The following is a 20096-nucleotide window of genomic DNA, read 5'->3' as shown; positions in this document are numbered from 1 at the left end:
GCGGAGGAGACCACCAACACTGCCCACCCCTGCCCACATCCCTGGCCCAAGAGGCAACTGTATAAGGCCTCTGGGTTCCCGTAGGGGAGGGCCCGGGAGTGGCAGGACCCCTGCGCCTGAGACACTGCCAGAACCTGAAGGAAACAGACCGGATAAACAGTTCTCTGCACCCAAATCCCGTGGGAGGGAGAGCTGAACCTTCAGAGAGGCAGACACGCCTGGGAAACCAGAAGAGACTGCACTCTGTGCACATCCAGGCGCCAGAGGAAAACACCAAACGTCATCTGGAACCCTGGTGCACGGAGGCTCCCGGAAAGAGCGGCGCAGATTTTCCCGGTTCCTGCCACAGCGGAGAGGACTTAGGCAGTACCCCACGAGCAAACTTGAGCCTTGGAACCACAGGTAGGACCAACTTTTCCCCTGCAAGAAACCTGCCTGGTGAACTCAAGACACAGGCCAACAGGAACAGCTGAAGACCTGTAGAGAAGAAAAACTACACGCCCGAAAGCAGAACACTCTGTCCCCATAACTGGCTGAAAGAAAACAGGAAAACAGGTCTACAGCACTCCTGACACACAGGTTATAGGACAGTCTAGCCACTGTCAGAAATAGCAGAACAAAGTAACACTAGAGATAATCTGATGGCAAGAGGCAAGCGCAGGAACCCAAGCAAGAGAAACCAAGACTACATGGCATCATCGGAGCCCAATTCTCCCACCAAAGCAAACACGGAATATCCAAACACACCAGAAAAGCAAGACCTAGTTTCAAAATCATATTTGATCATGATGCTGGAGGACTTCAAGAAAGACATAAAGAACTCCCTTAGAGAACAAGTAGAAGCCTACAGAGAGGAATCGCAAAAATCCCTGAAAGAATTCCAGGAAAACACAATCAAACAGTTGAAGGAATTAAAAATGGAAATAGAAGCAATCAAGAAAGAACACATGGAAACAACCCTGGACATAGAAAATCAAAAGAAAAGACAAAGAGCTGTAGATACAAGCTTCACCAACAGAATACAAGAGATGGAAGAGGGAATCTCGGGAGCAGAAGATTCCATAGAAATCATTGACTCAACTGTCAAAGATAAGGTAAAGCAGAAAAAGCTACTGGTCCAAAACATACAGGAAATCCAGGACTCAATGAGAAGATCAAACCTAAGGATAATAGGTATAGAAGAGAGTGAAGACTCCCAGCTCAAAGGACCAGTAAATATCTTCAACAAAATCATAGAAGAAAACTTCCCTAACCTAAAAAAAGAGATGCCCATAGGCATACAAGAAGCCTACAGAACTCCAAATAGATTGGACCAGAAAAGAAACACCTCCCGTCACATAATTGTCAAAACACCAAACGCACAAAATACAGAAAGAATATTAAAAGCAGTAAGGGAAAAAGGTCAAGTAACATATAAAGGCAGACCTATCAGAATCACACCAGACTTTTCGCCAGAAACTATGAAGGCCAGAAGATCCTGGACAGAGGTCATACAGACCCTAAGAGAACACAAATGCCAGCCCAGGTTACTGTATCCTGCAAAACTCTCAATTAACATACATGGAGAAACCAAGATATTCCATGACAAAACCAAATTTACACAATATCTTTCTACAAGTCCAGCACTACAAAGGATAACAAAGGGTAAAGCCCAACATAAGGGGCAAGCTATACCCTAGAAGAAGCAAGAAACTAATCATCTTGGCAACAAAACAAAGAGAATGAAAGCACACAAACATAACCTCACTTCCAAATATGAATAGAACTGGAAGCAATAATCACTAGTCCTTAATATCTCTCAATATCAATGGCCTCAACTCCCCAATAAAAAGACATAGATTAACAAACTGGATACGCAACGAGGACCCTGCATTCTGCTGCCTACAGGAAACACACCTCAGAGACAAAGACAGACATTACCTCAGAGTGAAAGGCTGGAAAACAATTTTCCAAGCAAATGGTCAGAAGAAGCAAGCTGGAGTAGCCATTCTAATATCAAATAAAATCAATTTTCAACTAAAAGTCATCAAAAAAGATAAGGAAGGACACTTCATATTCATCAAAGGAAAAATCCATCAAGATGAACTCTCAATCCTAAATATCTATGCCCCAAATACAAGGGCACCTACATACATAAAAGAAACCTTACTAAAGCTCAAAACACACATTGCACCTCACACAATAATAGTGGGAGATTTCAACACCCCACTCTCATCAATGGACAGATCATGGAAACAGAAATTAAACAGAGATGTAGACAGACTAAGAGAAGTCATGAGCCAAATGGACGTAACGGATATTTATAGAACATTCTATCCTAAAGCAAAAGGATATACCTTCTTCTCAGCTCCTCATGGTACTTTCTCCAAAATTGACCATATAATTGGTCAAAAAACAGGCCTCAACAGGTACAGAAAGATAGAAATAATCCCATGCGTGCTATCGGACCACCACGGCCTAAAACTGGTCTTCAATAACAACAAGGGAAGAATGCCCACATATACGTGGAAATTGAACAATGCTCTACTCAATGATAACCTGGTCAAGGAAGAAATAAAGAAAGAAATTAAAAACTTTTTAGAATTTAATGAAAATGAAGGTACAACATACCCAAACTTATGGGACACAATGAAAGCTGTGCTAAGAGGAAAACTCATAGCGCTGAGTGCCTGCAGAAAGAAACAGGAAAGAGCATATGTCAGCAGCTTGACAGCACACCTAAAAGCTCTAGAACAAAAAGAAGCAAATACACCCAGGAGGAGTAGAAGGCAGGAAATAATCAAACTCAGAGCTGAAATCAACCAAGTAGAAACAAAAAGGACCATAGAAAGAATCAACAGAACCAAAAGTTGGTTCTTTGAGAAAATCAACAAGATAGATAAACCCTTAGCCAGACTAACGAGAGGACACAGAGAGTGCGTCCAAATTAACAAAATCAGAAATGAAAAGGGAGACATAACTACAGATTCAGAGGAAATTCAAAAAATCATCAGATCTTACTATAAAAACCTATATTCAACAAAACTTGAAAATCTTCAGGAAATGGACAATTTCCTAGACAGATACCAGGTATCGAAGTTAAATCAGGAACAGATAAACCAGTTAAACAACCCCATAACTCCTAAGGAAATAGAAGCAGTCATTAAAGGTCTCCCAACCAAAAAGAGCCCAGGTCCAGACGGGTTTAGTGCAGAATTCTATCAAACCTTCATAGAAGACCTCATACCAATATTATCCAAACTATTCCACAAAATTGAAACAGATGGAGCCCTACCAAATTCCTTCTATGAAGCCACAATTACTCTTATACCTAAACCACACAAAGACCCAACAAAGAAAGAGAACTTCAGACCAATTTCCCTTATGAATATTGACGCAAAAATACTCAATAAAATTCTGGCAAACCGAATTCAAGAGCACATCAAAACAATCATCCACCATGATCAAGTAGGTTTCATCCCAGGCATGCAGGGATGGTTTAATATACGGAAAACCATCAACGTGATCCATCATATAAACAAACTGAAAGAACAGAACCACATGATCATTTCATTAGATGCTGAGAAAGCATTTGACAAAATTCAACACCCCTTCATGATAAAAGTCCTGGAAAGAATAGGAATTCAAGGCCCATACCTAAACATAGTAAAAGCCATATACAGCAAACCAGTTGCTAACATTAAACTAAATGGAGAGAAACTTGAAGCAATCCCACTAAAATCAGGGACTAGACAAGGCTGCCCACTCTCTCCCTACTTATTCAATATAGTTCTTGAAGTTCTAGCCAGAGCAATCAGACAACAAAAGGAGATCAAGGGGATAGAGATCGGAAAAGAAGAGGTCAAAATATCACTATTTGCAGACGACATGATAGTATATTTAAGTGATCCCAAAAGTTCCACCAGAGAACTACTAAAGCTGATAAACAACTTCAGCAAAGTGGCTGGGTATAAAATTAACTCAAATAAATCAGTAGCCTTCCTCTATACAAAAGAGAAACAAGCCGAGAAAGAAATTAGGGAAACGACACCCTTCATAATAGACCCAAATAATATAAAGTACCTCGGTGTGACTTTAACCAAGCAAGTAAAAGATCTGTACAATAAGAACTTCAAGACACTGAGGAAAGAAATTGAAGAAGACCTCAGAAGATGGAAAGATCTCCCATGCTCATGGATTGGCAGGATTAATATAGTAAAAATGGCCATTTTACCAAAAGCAATCTACAGATTCAATGCAATCCCCATCAAAATACCAATCCAATTCTTCAAAGAGTTAGACAGAACAATTTGCAAATTCATCTGGAATAACAAAAAACCCAGGATAGCTAAAGCTATCCTCAACAATAAAAGGACTTCAGGGGGAATCACTATCCCTGAACTCAAGCAGTATTACAGAGCAATAGTGATAAAAACTGCATGGTGTTGGTACAGAGACAGACAGATAGACCAATGGAATAGAATTGAAGACCCAGAAATGAACCCACACACCTATGGTCACTTGATTTTTGACAAAGGAGCCAAAACCATCCAATGGAAAAAAGATAGCATTTTCAGCAAATGGTGCTGGTTCAACTGGAGGGCAACATGTAGAAGAATGCAGATCGATCCATCCTTATCACCCTGTACAAAGCTTAAGTCCAAGTGGATCAAGGACCTCCACATCACACCAGATACACTCAAACTAATAGAAGAAAAACTAGGGAAGCATCTGGAACACATGGGCACTGGAAAAAATTTCCTGAACAAAACACCAATGGCTTATGCTCTAAGATCAAGAATCGACAAATGGGATCTCATAAAACTGCAAAGCTTCTGTAAGGCAAAGGACACTGTGGTTAGGACAAAACGGCAACCAACAGATTGGGAAAAGATCTTTACCAATCCTACAACAGATAGAGGCCTTATATCCAAAATATACAAAGAACTCAAGAAGTTAGACCGCAGGGAAACAAATAACCCTATTAAAAAATGGGGTTCAGAGCTAAACAAAGAATTCACAGCTGAGGAATGCCGAATGGCTGAGAAACACCTAAAGAAATGTTCAACATCTTTAGTCATAAGGGAAATGCAAATCAAAACAACCCTGAGATTTCACCTCACACCAGTGAGAATGGCTAAGATCAAAAACTCAGGTGACAGCAGATGCTGGCGAGGATGTGGAGAAAGAGGAACACTCCTCCATTGTTGGTGGGATTGCAGACTGGTAAAACCATTCTGGAAATCAGTCTGGAGGTTCCTCAGAAAATTGGACATTGAACTGCCTGAGGATCCAGCTATACCTCTCTTGGGCATATACCCAAAAGATGCCTCAACATATAAAAGAGACACGTGCTCCACTATGTTCATCGCAGCCTTATTTATAATAGCCAGAAACTGGAAAGAACCCAGATGCCCTTCAACAGAGGAATGGATACAGAAAATGTGGTACATCTACACAATGGAATATTAATCAGCTATCAAAAACAACGAGTTTATGAAATTCGTAGGCAAATGGTTGGAACTGGAAAATATCATCCTGAGTGAGCTAACCTAATCACATAAAGACATACATGGTATGCACTCATTGATAAGTGGCTATTAGCCCAAATGTTTGAATTACCCTAGATCCCTAGAACAAACGAAACTCAAGACGGATGATCAAAATGTGAATGCTTCACTCCTTCTTTAAATGAGGAAAAAGAATACCCTTGGCAGGGAAGGGAGAGGCAAAGATTAAAACAGAGACTGAAGGAACACCCATTCAGAGCCTGCCCCACATGTGGCCCATACATATACAGCCACCCAATTAGACAAGATGGATGAAGCAAAGAAGTGCAGACCGACAGGAGCCGGATGTAGATCGCTCCTGAGAGACACAGCCAGAATACAGCAAATACAGAGGCGAATGCCAGCAGCAAACCACTGAACTGAGAATAGGTCCCCCGTTGAAGGAATCAGAGAAAGAACTGGAAGAGCTTGAAGGTGCTCGAGACCCCAAAAGTACAACAATGTCAAGCAACCAGAGCTTCCAGGGACTAAGCCACTACCTAAAGACTATACATGGACTGACCCTGGACTCTGACCCCATAGGTAGCAATGAATATCCTAGTAAGAGCACCAGTGGAAGGGGAAGCCCTGGGTCCTGCTAAGACTGAACCCCCAGTGAACTAGACTATGGGGGGAGGGTGGCAATGGGGGGAGGTTTGGGAGGGGAACACCCATAAGGAAGGGGAGGGGGGAGGGTGATGTTTGTCCGGAAACCGGGAAAGGGAATAACACTTGAAATGTATATAAGAAATACTCAAGTTAATAAAAAAAAAAAAAAAAAGACTTTATGCTCTCAAGGTTAAAATACCTGCAACTGTTACTGATAGAAACAGCCATCAATATGATATTCAAACCAAATATTTTAAATTCTACAGACAGCCCTATCGTCAAGAGCAATTAGTAGTAAAGAGTATGGTTGGACATGGTAAACACAAGTGCTCTGATGCATTAATGTGCTTCATGACCCTAAACCCAGTGAGTCAGTTTCCCTTAAACAAATGGAATTACTGAAAAGCTTTAAGACCTTCCAGGAAAGCTGTACATGACAGACACATCTCTGCTCCGGGACAGCATCAAACTACTAAAGAAACTCAACTACTCCCCTGTGGCAAATTGTTCAAAATACTCCTAGTTAGACAAACCTGTAAGAATTTCTTACTCCAAAACCATTCCTTCCCTATTCAGCCATACAAACCCACAGACAACTGAAAGCCCAGAGCCAAACCAGTGATTTTCAAACTAGGAAGGGGTCTGGCTTAGGGACCAGTAGCTTCAGCCTCCTCTGAGAACTTGTTACAGTGCAGAATCTGAGACTCCTAATGACATAGGGAAAGCATTTTAACAAGATCTCCATACAGAAGTTAAAATATGAGGAGCTCTTGGGGAAAGAATAATAGAATAATCTCAGTTTAAAAACTAGTGCTACGGCAGAAACTGTTTGTCAACAGGCAGCCAATTTTTAATCTTTCTTGAACAACAGAAAACCCAACCAATGTGGACCTAATGATTAAATATCAGATTAAAAGAAAACCTGTACTAGAGGAAGTTTTTAGAATAAAAGGTGCTATCTCACACTCCCAAATCAGGTCAACTGGATAAACCAGTCATGATGACATTTATATCATTGATGTTCCATTTATACAGTGGTGGTCACATAAGACTATAGTCACTTTGACATAGTCTATGTTTTCAAACAATGACTATAATTTATTAATGCAGCTATGAGAACAATTCTTACACCTAAGCAATGAATGGCCATGGTTAAAACACTGCAATTCTTTTTCTTCTAGACCCTCAAGCACTATGCAGATTTAGAAGCCTGTTGTTTAAGAAAGAGTCAGAGAAACAGAAAGCCTATGCCATCTTGTAAATCAAAGATGGGGGAGATAGAATGTACCGGTTACACGGCTATTTCTTAGCTCCAAATCCATTCTTTAACAATCCTTTCTGTTGAAAAGAAAACTTTTTTTTAAGATTTATTTATTTATTTATTTATTTATTTATTTATTTAATGTATGTGAGTACACTGTCATTGTCTTCAGACACACCAGAAGAGGGCATCAGATCCCACTGCGATGGCTGTGAGCCACCATGTGGTTGCTGGGAATTGAACTCAGGACCTCTGAAAGAGCAGTCAGCTAAGCCATCTCTCCAGCCCGAAAACTCTTAAAACTACCTTCTCAACCTTTATTGGATAGCTTCCTGATATTGTCAATAAGAGCACTATTTTTTTATTCAATCAGCAATGCCCCAACACAGGCCCTCACCATAATAGCAGCAGTTAAGTGGAAGCCACAGGTAACCCCTCAAAAACAGCAGCAGCTTCAGAAAGTAGCTCTCTAGAGGTTCTGAGTCTCACTTCTGTGTCCCCTGCTGTAAGCTTTTTTATTCTCTCACATCTACCGGAAGAGGACTTCCTGCAATTATCTGTGCTACTCTAGTATGCCTGCCCCACCACCACCAACAGTCCTTGCTTTTTATGTCCTAACACTGGGTAACCTATTCCCTATATTAAACCTTCTTGCCTGAAGTACCCAGTGTGGATGTTTTCCTGACAGAATCATAATGGACCCACTAAGCCTACATGAAATAAAGTCAACACGATCTTGATTACTTTAGAAAACAAATCTGAAAAAATAAAATAAAATGAGAATATGTAAGAAAATGTTGACTAGCTCTCCTCTAGAATATGTGCAGGATGAGAAACATATTCAAGTAGTGCAGGTGAAAAAAACACATAAAACAATAAACTAAAATAAATATCACACTGGAAAACACATCAAAACTCAGAAACATAACAGTCGATAAAAAAATCCAAAACAAATGTTTTCTTTTTTTTTTTTTTTTTTTTTTTTTGTTCTTTTTTTCAGAGCTGGGGACTGAACCCAGGGCCTTGCGCTTCCTAGGCAAGCACTCTACCACTGAGCTAAATCCCCAACCCCACAAATGTTTTCTTAAAAGCATAAAATTCATTGAATTTTAGAAATAGAAAGTACTATATTCCTCTCCCTCGACCATTATCTGCTTTCACTGAGACAGACTAGACAAAAATCAAACTTGGGTTACTATACTTTAAGAAAGCTGCCAAGAAATCAGGAAGAATCCAAAGAAGATTACATAAATGAGGAAAGGAGACAAAAATGGGGACCCTGAAGGAAAGTTGATACAGTGTAACTTTTTAGAAGGCTGTAGTAAAAAGAAAACTTCAGACTAACATATTATCTGACAGTTAGCCTAAGAGTTCTGACTAGCTGTCCTTCAACTTGGCAAAGGAAATAGACATCAGTAAATAAAGACATGAAACTGAGCTTCCCAGCTCAGCTCACAGAGAGACTGAGAAGCTCATCACAAGCACATAACTGTTACTCAAGCATGGTCTCAGGACCAGCGTATCCACACTAGGAAGAAGGCTTGTCGAAAGGGCAACATCTCAGAACTGTTAGGAAACTATTAACCACATGTTAACCCCAGGTAAGCCTAAGCACATAAAAACCCAGACAACACTCCAGTTTCAAAGCAGCATAAGGGAAGAAAAGGGAAGGAGTAAAACTCTAATCTGAAAGTTACTTTTTGAAATTTTTCTAAAAATTTTAAAACTTTTTTATTTGTTAGAATTTACTGGGAATACTGTCAGTAGAAAATGGTAATAACTAATTATTCAGTGCCTATCGTGTATAGGGATTATTTTGTCATTACAAAATTAGTTCAACTCTCAACATATCTATGAAGTGGTTATTATATAACTCTTGTTTTATCCACAAAGCAAGACAAACTCTTAAATAAATGCCTTGCTCTAGGTCACACGCCTGAGTTGACAACTGAGATTTAATTTAGGATAATCTCTTAAAAGCCCACACTCAACCCCAAAATACTACTTCCCACTCACATCATTCCAAGCATTCTTAAGTCATTCAAGAAAAAAAGTATAATTCTGGGGACTGAAACTGCTGCTAATTATAAAGAAAAAAAAATAATGCACTTTTCTCTAGTTTAAAATAATTAGTCATAATAGTGACAGGATTACATCAGCACTCTCTGAACACACACTCATCACAAGAATGAAACAGAGAGGACAGTAGGCCAGAAGGTAACTCCAAGTCTAGCACTGTCAGTATTTTTTTAAATGTCTGCTATACACATATATACATACATACATGCACATACACACATACTATATATGCACATCAACAGTGAACATGAGACTATCTTACAAAGAAAGTTCTCGTAATATCCATATTATTAGCTACATTTGGGGAGTAACTGAAATCCCATGCTAATGGGCACATTCTTCCCAGCATCACTCTCCTTCCTTTTCCTAATTGTTTTATAAATGAATGGTTGGTGTATCATAATCTATATATTATAAAATATACACCACTTTGAAATACCTATTTTTAAGGTTATCTCCACAATTAATTTTTTTAAACTGGACATCATTAAACGCACTCCTACAGTTACTTCTACCACCACAGTAATTACCACCATCGCCACCAGTCCCTGAGAAAGTACAGTAAGATAAGAGGGTAACACAAATGAGTGGGAATTTTCTCCTCTGCACTAGCACTGCTTCCAACTCCTAAAACATCCCTTTCCTTTCATCTGTAATTATGAAAGGCAAAACTCAAATTCTGTAAGACCCAATGGTCCTTCAGAAAACACCGAGAACAGTGAAAGGAGAAGGAAAATGGAGGTTCTTGGTAAAAGCCTCCTAAAGTTAACACTGTCTGAAGTTCTGAGATATAAATGACATCATTGTACTAGCAAATAGGCTGGACGAAAAATATGCAAAATTGTATCTTGTATGTAAGGCGGAGTATTATTAAGAAATTATAGCTTCATTCAATCTGAGCATGCTCCTAAAAAGGAGAGAGATGAACAATGACTTTTTCATTAACAATGACAAAGCTCTGGTGACCTAGTTTGAGAATGAACGAACTATGGGTATTAAAAATAGAGTGGCTTAACCCCTAAGAAGAACTAACGATGCTGGACCCAGAAAGATTTAGGGACTGAGATACCAATGCTCAGAATGAAATGTAGCCTTTCAAATGTGGGATTTTAACGTTATGGTTTAAAGCAACTTGGTAAGAATTTACTTGAAAATCTAGAATGTGTAAGGTCTATGTGAGGTACCAGGCAGGTGCAACTCAATATCCTAAAAAGCACAAAAGATTTCTCCGCTCTGGAAGTCACAAAGACAAAACTGAAAGGAAGAGTCAAAAACACCACATTCCTCCTCTGACTCTCTCATTTACCAACGCAACCAATAAAACTACCCAGGCCAATCACTTGAGAATTCCCATCCCTTCTTATTCATAGTAGTTATACAAATTAGCGTTTATGTTACTCCACTGGTCCAGGAAAGACCTTCTGATCCCTATTAGCACTATTAGCATCTTCTCAATCTGCCTTCCCTTCCCACTCTGAGTTCAACTTGAGACTATATTTGAATAAATGTCTTAAATATACTTATAAAACCATAACAATACTCTAAATAAGTAATGTGTGCCACTCATTCAGTAAATATTAACATTTCCTAAGTGATATGTACTAAATACCAGTTGAATGGATAGTTATAGTCCTCCCTTTCCTTAGATATTTATCATGTGAATGTACGATTGTACCATTTTTATTATTTGTACTCGTGTATGTAGGTGCCCAGGCATCCAAGCTGCCCAGGGGTGTCAGATCATTCTGAACCACCTGCTATGGGTGCTAGGACCTGAAGTCAGTCCTCTGTGAGAACCATACATGTTCTTAAAAGCTGAGTTTTTTAGATCCCATGATTTATAAATGTTTAAATAGGGAAAAATGTCCTACATCCATCATGTACAAAATGAAAACTTAACACATTAAAGAAAAATAACTACTTAAATATCCCTAGAACATCTTTTGTTTGCAAGCTTGTTTGTAATTCTGGGAACCGAACCCAGGGCCTTGCACGTGATGACTAAGCACATTAAGAAGGCACTGGAATCATAGCCTAGACTCATTTTTAACCCCCAGAAAGAGTATAAAGATAATTCTCAAATGTCGCAGAGAATGTAATGACTGAACATCAACACTGTAGAACCAGCAGGTGTGTCCAAACTTTTGACATTATAACACAGTTTTTCATCTATAAAGCTCATGTTCCAGAACAGATTGGCTTCATTCAGGACCATTTTTGGCTGCAAATAGTCTGCAGGCCACAGATTGCATACACCTGTATGGTAACTGGAGTGAGAATGGTCCCCACAGACTCACAGATTTGACTGCCTGGTCACCAGGAAGTGGCACTATTTGAAAGGATTAGGAGGTGGGCTTTCAAGTTCCCAAAGGCCCAAACCACGCCAGTGGCTCTCCAGATGTAGAACTCTAAACTACTTGTCCAGCACCAAGCCTGCCTGTGTGCTGCCATGCTTTCTGCCATGATGATAGACTATGCCTCTGAAACAGTAAACAAGTCCCACTTAAGTGTTTCTTTTATAAGGAGTTGCTGTGATCACTGTCTCTTCACAGCAGTAGACCACTGACAAGACAACCTGGTACCAGACTTCACAGCCAGAGAAACTAATCTGAGCTCCTGAGGACAAACCCTAAACTACACTTTAACAGGATTCCAGAGTGACTGCCATGCAAATTAGTCTTGAATCCACTTTTAAAAAAAACAAAAAAAAAAACAAAACTATACGCTGTCCATTTCCAAATTAGTCTTGTATGTCTGACCTGAATGTTCACTTCCAACTCTCTTGTTAGCCTCAAATTCTGATTAAGCTACATTCTTGAAGCCAAAATAGAAAAACTAACAGCAAACAGTTATTATACATATATTACTAATAGTCATGAACTTTCACATATACTATTGTAAACAATAAGAATTAAATTAAAAAACAAAAACTTGCCCATAGTCACGGGTATAGTCAAAAGTAAGTAGTGATGGGTTCCATCCCTAGCACTGGGAAGAAGGAGGAGACTCAGAGTTTCTCCATAGCAACTACTTCCTGGAACCCTTAGCAATCCGTTTAACTAAATTAACACTTACACACCCTCAAATGGCAGAAAGCCTAAGTATTTGGTAAGTCTTGTCCCATTTCCTTCTTACTTAGTATAAAGTATGCTCCTTTCCTGAGCAAAGCAAACATGACTGGATTATGGTGCCTTTAAGCACTAAATGCCCCTCCCCTGTACAGAGAAAAATTAAGCCATCTACCCAGAATTAAAAATCTTAAAGTTTTTATGAAACTTTTTATGAACTTAACAACTGCAATCAAACGTTTCCCTGTTGATAGTATCTGAATGAACTGTCTACTAACGTAGCCAAATACAGCCAATAAGCATATGACGTATGGCTAGCCTGAACTGAATTATATTGTAAATATAAAATATATAGAGATATCAAAAATTTAGTATGGATTTAAAAATATAAAATATCTCATTGATAGTATACTAGTTTTCATTTCTTTTAGTGTGATCAGAATAAAATTAAAACATATGGCTTATACTAAATTTCTATTGAACAATGCCAACCATTGAGCTTTCATAGTCATAGAGCATCAAGAAATCTAGTGATTAAAATAACACAAACTCCATTTCTCCTGAAATGCAAGGTAAAGTACAGGTTCCTTCTTTTGTATTATCTTCACCGAGCTTTCAAATCCTAAGTAATTCTTTACTATTTTACCTCCTCCACCTCCTCCTAAATCCTACCCAAATTATTGACCTAGAAATATTAATCTTTTCTAACAACAGTCATATTTAGAGAAAAGGAAAGGAAACAAATTTCCAAAGGGGACTTCAGGTTATCTTAAAAGGCAATACTATGGCAATCTTAAGAGTTTTGTCTGTAGAATCAAATAGCCAAGCATGAACCCTGCTTTTTCTCACTGTGAAAACTGTTGAAGTAGTTTCCTGATTTGACCATTGAATAGTAAATTAGTATTTTATTTAAATAACGCTCACTATTAAAATATCACTTCTGTGCTGTTGTGAGATCATAGAAGCATTAGAAGAGTACCTAAGCCTCTTCTAATCATCACCACCTCCTTTCTGTCTCACTTCCTGAATCAACCACTCCCTTTTCTATTCCTGGCTCTCCTGTCACGTTACTTCCTTAGTCAAGCCTATAGCACATCCAGTAACATACGAAGAATACAGAAGAACAGGTGACAACGAGTCATCTGGAGTTGCTATGACAAAGAACTCCAACCACTAGATACAAAAATGGTTCACCTCAAATAATTCAAAAGCTTCCTCACAATACAGAGCAGTCAATCCATATCTGGATCCCTGTAACAATTGGAGATAAGTATTTCTGAAGTCACTTCTAATCTTTTGTGCCCTAAGGTACCAGCTCAGATGGTAAATTTTGAAACCTGTCCCATTAGCAATATTCACTAGGTCTAAGATTGTGCGCACTTTATGACATCTGATATGGTTGTTAATTACTTTCTGTATACCTAAAATTTTAACAAGCTCCCATTAGCTACTGGAAAACATCAGTTCACACTTGGAACATGTGGCAATCTCAAGTAAAAATCCGAATACATTCTCACAAGCCCAAAGTATAGAAAACATCTTTATCGACAGCTACAAATATTTACTTTGTCATTGTGCTAAGTTGAGTCTTATATGCTTAGAGCAGACTCAAGCATTCAACGGTAGATCTTAAACCAAAATATAAGAAATCTAAACTTCTCATCACTTCTCATATTGTGCCATATGATGTGGACATATGCATTATATTTTATTTCTTTTCTCTTAAACGGAAGAACAGTATCTTCCTAAATTGTAAAGTATATTGTTAGCATATCTAACAAATCATATGCTCCGACTTTGCTGTGCTGGACTAAATCTATTATTTTAACAAGAAAAAACTTATTTGCCTATTATTTCAGTTCTTAAAATGACTCAGTAGTCCCAATAAAATTAGATGCAAAGACATAATTTTATATTTTACTAAGTAGCTGAGGCTCAGAAGTCTAACTATATAATTCCCTCTTTTTTTTCCACTCTCATACATCTTAAGAAATCTATTAGTCCATGACTATTGTGATCAACAACTTTTTCACAGTACCTCACCATACCACGTCAAACACAGACTATGGGTGAACAGGAAGAGAAGGGAAAAGATAAAGGATGGTCAAAAAGAATGTTCATAATGAGCTAAACCCAAGATCACATCATTTTTCTTATCTTTTTAAATTCTTAAAGTTTAATTTTTCTGATATCTAAGATGATAAAAGAAAGTTATCTTGCTAGTCACTGTCATTTCAGAGTTAGTATTTTGAAAGTCCTATAAAACCCCTATATAATACATAACTTAAGCCAATTCATTACCCTTCACTGTTTCTTCACGGGTAATAACAGAGTTTATCAAACCTTTAGAATTACTTTAAGATATGGAGTTCCTGAATCTAACAATTTAAATATATGTTTATCCTCTCACAGGTGGCTATTTTAATGCATGTATGTGTACTTTGTTATTTACTTGTCCTTAAAGGTAGGGCCCGTGTTCTAAATAGGTTTGTGTCCTTGAGCACAGTGCTACATGCATACAGGCATGTTATACATGGTCTAACAGAAAGTATAACTGTTAACTTTAACAGAAGATTTCAAATTCCCCCTATGTATGGTACAGCATTGTTACTACAATTTTTAACCAGATTCTGAGCAGATAATTCTGTACAGCCAGGATAAGAACCAGGTTATATTATTATATACTATGGTCAATAGTATATTTGCATCTGCAAACAGAGACTATAAATGAGAGATGGAAACTAGTACCAAACACTGTTTCAGCCTGATGGCCTTAAAAACTGCCTCAAACACCATCTCATCACTAGATCATAAAGCTACAAGGCAGAGAGGGTGTCTAACAAGGATATGTACTGAGCTTTCAATTCATTAAGATAGATTTCACTCAAAAACTGAGATTTGCCAAATTCATTTTTTTAATGAGACTAAAGGTAATTTCTTATTAAAGTAAAAATTTGAAGAAATACTTTTAAAAACATATAAGTTTCTACCTTTTAGTCAAGACGCAATATTATCAACATCTGCTTAAACTCAAGCTGAGCTTAGTCCTATGAGTAGTTATCGGAGGTACTCTTGGCCACAGACCCTGGCCTAGGTAAAACCCATGTGCATCTATAAAGCCAGTGCAAACACAAGCTAACTACCAGAACTTTAGCAAAAACTTACAGGCAGACACCACATCTGCACACAGCTAAGCATATGGTCTTCCAGGCCTCCGGAACCCCAAGATCACCAAAACTTTTATGAAAACTTTTGAGTTATTTGGGGTAAGGGAAAGAGATGTGAAAGGGCAATAAAATGCCTTTAAAACACCTATTTTGACTAAATTTGCAGCTGTTATTTCTGCTGTTCTGAGGCTTTTTTTGGAACCACCTGAGTACTGTTTGAAGTGACAACAGTAACTAGTGGTAGCCTTAAAGAACTAAAGAAGAAAAGAGAACTTTCAAATTGTTAAAAGCTACTTGTACTATATGATAAATACTTTAGGGAGTTCCCATAGACTGAGTATAAATTGTTATGTAAATGCAAGAAGGTAGGTCAGCTTCCCTGAGTTTCACTGGTTTTTTTAAGAAGATGCAGAAACTTACGTTTTCATTCTTATTATATCACACATTTTATACAACTAGAAAGCGAGTCTATGACCCAAATAACATATATGTATGGCACCAATAAACACACAGAATACTTTTAAATCATCCCAACTGCACTTTCTAATATATTTGAACTGCTCATAAAAACAGTATCATAAAACAAAAGGGACATCGCATACATTTTAAAACCCATTTTGTATCACATTTAAATGAAGTCAACGGCTCAATCCATTCCTAGCTATGCAAAAGATAAATTATTTTTTGGAAGAATCATACATCTATAGAATTTTTAAAATAATTGCTCTATTAACTTTGTTCTTAAACATGGTCTCAGCATGTAATGGAGACTGACTTCTAACTTGTAATCTTCCCACCTTCACCTCCCCAATGCTGAGATCACAAACATACACACACCAGCGCTCTGCTCTCCCAGTAAATCTTAAATCTGTAATGGCATAAGACTCTTCAACTGTATGGTTCTGTTTCTACTCAACCAAAAGTAATAAAAACAGACATATCTTCTCAGGAAGAAATACAAAATGGCAGGGTGTGCTGGTACACACTGTTAATCTCAGGAAGCAGAAACAGGTAGATCGTCATAAGTTTGAGTACAACCTGGTCTGCAAAGCAAGTTCTGGGCCAAGGCTACATGGTGAGATTCAAAACACCACAAAAAAAAAAAAAAAAAGGAAAGGGGGTGGAGAGAAACAGAGAGATGAAAGCTCTTCAAGACTTCAGGTATAAAAATAAAAACAGAGTACCCCACCCTACTCCCCCCAAAAAAATAAAATAAAGCAATAAAGTTAGGATACTGGACATCTACTTGAAGAATTACAAAAATTACAAATAAAGGGAGTACATTTTAAGGGACAAAGTGGTATTTTACAAAGAAAAGATTCTTGCCCTTCTAGCCTGCGTCTTTCTGCTGGCACAGATCATCAGTTTGACTGCTCCTCTGAAGACCCTCCAGTCTGAAGGCCTCCCAAGAGTTCCACTGCATGGAGGGCAACAGACAAGAGCCTAGCATGGCCACCCTCCGAGAGGCCCAACAGGCAGCTGAAGGAGACAGAGGCAGATACTTATACCCAACCAATGGACAGAAGCCAGGGACCCCTGTGGTTGAATTAGGGAAACACTAGAAGTTGTGGAAGTGGACAACCCAATAGGAAGACTCAACTAACCTGGACCCCTGAGATCTCTCAGACACTAAGCCACCAACCAGGCAGCATACAGGAGTTGATCTGAGGCCCCCACCACACATACACCAGAAGTCTGCCTGGTCTGGCCTCAGTGAGAGAGAATGCTCCAAGAGACTTGAGGTCCCAGGGATGCCTTTCGGGGTGGGGATGGGAGGATATCCTCTTGGAGATAGGAATGGGATGAGGAACTGTCAGAGGGCAGACTGGGAGGGGGATAACAAATGGACTGCAAAAAAAAGGATTAAAGATAATGTTTTTTAAACTAAAAAGAAAAAAAAAACAAAAGATTCTCTCCAGTGATTTATTTAGTCTCAGTTAGGTAAGTCTGTTTAACTTCCTCAACAATCCAAATAAGAAAACATGCCAGACACATGGCTTAGTGGATAAACATATGCCTACTGACAAACCAGCAACCCAAGTTTGATACCAGAAACCATACAGTAGAAGTAGAGACCAACAATTCTCAAGTTGTCCTCTAACCTCTATGAGTGTGTCATGGTGGGTGTACACACACACACACACACACACACACACACACACCAAATGTGTGCAAGAGAGAAAATATGCTAGCAACCGCAAGGCCCTGAGTTCGGTCCTCAGCTCCGGAAAAAAAAAAAAAAAAAAAAGAGAGAGAAAATATGTAAACATAAAAGGAGAAAGCAACATTACTGAATCTTTTATGAATCCTGTCAATGAAAAATTATATATGTTTGTCCTTACTTATTAGCAAAATAATTCACAATAATACAAAAAACGTATTAGTTCCAACACATTTACCCTGAGAGCCATATAGTAAATCACATATATTTTCCATTAACAGTGTATCTATGCAGAACTAGTAGATATATTATTCACTACATTTTTTCCTGTTCAAATTTGTTTTAAAAGTGCAAGGTTTATCATTAGCTTCATTGGAAAAGAATAAGAAACACACTTCTTTTCCTACATTTTAAAAAGACAGAAGAATATCCCAATAATCCTAAATAGGGTAACTAAATATTCAATACTTTGAGAGCATTTTAATAAGTCAATATCTTCCATAAATGCTGAACAGTACAACCTAACACTGAAAGTTAACAGGAACACTGGAAACCACAAGCAAGGGGCAAACTAGTAAGTAACAAGAGGCTATATATCAAAAAGGATAAGAGTAATTCAATTTCAAAATTATAAATTATATTTACAAAAGGCTGGTTCACCTATAGTCAAGAAATATCTCATAAGGGAGAAAAAAATCAACAAACTTGTTGAAAATTGTTTGGCAACAAACAATTCATCAAATTCAGAATGAACAGAATAGGCACAGCAAGATGGCTCAGTAGGTAAAGATACTTGCCACCAAATCTGATACAATGTGAGTTCAATCCCCAGAACTCACATGATAGAAAGAGAGCATTTACTTCCTCAAGCTTTCTTGGGGACACACACACACACACACACACACACACACACACACACACACACGAGTAAATGTTACGAGAATATAAACAACAAAAGTCATGGCATGTGGCTTTAATTCCAGCACACAGACAGTGGGTCTCTGTGACTCTATTCAGTTCCAGGCTAGTCAAGGCTACCTAGCAAGGCCTTATTGAAAGAGGGTGAGGGAGATGGACAGATGGACAGTGTAACCAGACATTGGGACTCATACAACTATAAATCACAAGTTTGAGGATACCCTGTCATAGATAGCAAGACCTAATTTAAAAAAGAGGGCGGGGAGGGAGAGAAGAAGAAAAGGCAGAAAGTGAGAAAGCAAGAGCGAGAAGCGGGAATGAGTGCTGTTAAGCTGCAGTTAGAGAGAAACAGGGGAGCATGAAGTATATGTATGAGAGGTCGGGCTCATGAGTATAATCTCAAGGGCGTAAGGTGGCAAGTTCAAGGTCAATTTGGGCTGTATACTGAGGCCGAGATAGGAACAGACTAAAGCAAAATTAAAAGGAAATGCCTAGTCTTTTCAATAACAAGCTGAGTACCTAGAAACAGGTTTTGAAAGGCTGAGTGCACACACCAAGCTTGAACACCAACTATTATCACTGATTTCACTTGACCTCCACCAGACTTAGCACAGAAGGATGAGAAAACTCTTAAAAGTCAGCTGCACTTTAGGATGAAGATGTAATGTAAATGGCTGCTACAAAACCCCATTCAGATGGCTCTCGCTCCCGGTCACGCGTCTACTCGGCACCTTTTCACTATTACACAGCGTTATTTCCTCTGCTGAAGCATCAGACCAAAGAAAGCAGAGCACAAAGACAAAGAATTTAAATGCCACTCAAAAATTAAACTAAGTAATTCTCTATTCCTTAAAGTATTACATAGACACTTCCTTCTCGAATCAAGAGCTAGGAAGAGTTTAAAACCATGACCACCATAATGAGCACTTCTATTGGAGACTTAGGACTCAAGGTGAGGCTACCAAAAGAAACAAAACAGGGAAAACGCTTCTGTGAGGCTAGTCCATGACCTCAGTATTCTGAGGAACACCATAACAGATCCGACCATCTTTCTCCAACAGATCTGGCTCCTGGCATCATTTCCTAATGTAGTCCTATACTATAAGATGCTATTGATTTCCTTCCAGAAAGTTCCAAGCCAACACAGCAATGCTGTGCTTCATGTTTGTTTTCCTGACAGGGTCCAAGGTAACTACAGCACTGCCTCTGTGATATAAACATCAGGGAACATGTAATAGAAAAGAAAGTCTCCACTGGTCACTGCAAAACAAAAGAAAAGACAAACATTTCTCAAGCCCCAAACTC

The 20096-nt window shown here is 38.5% G+C and overlaps 1 protein-coding gene and 1 pseudogene across 4 annotated transcripts in view; both read right to left on the bottom strand.

The window, feature by feature from the left end:
- The window catches only part of Fut8 (fucosyltransferase 8), a 227431-nt gene that overhangs the window by 153618 nt on the left and 53717 nt on the right, over positions 1-20096 (bottom strand). The window lies entirely within an intron of this gene.
- LOC134479403 (ankyrin repeat domain-containing protein 49-like) overlaps positions 8358-20096 on the bottom strand; it is a 35283-nt pseudogene continuing 23544 nt past the window's right edge.

Source organism: Rattus norvegicus, chromosome 6 (assembly GCF_036323735.1).
Source record: "Rattus norvegicus strain BN/NHsdMcwi chromosome 6, GRCr8, whole genome shotgun sequence".
NCBI classification, from domain to species: domain Eukaryota; kingdom Metazoa; phylum Chordata; class Mammalia; order Rodentia; family Muridae; genus Rattus; species Rattus norvegicus.
Note: the sequence above shows the minus strand (reverse complement) of the source record. Positions and strands in the feature narration are given on the sequence as shown.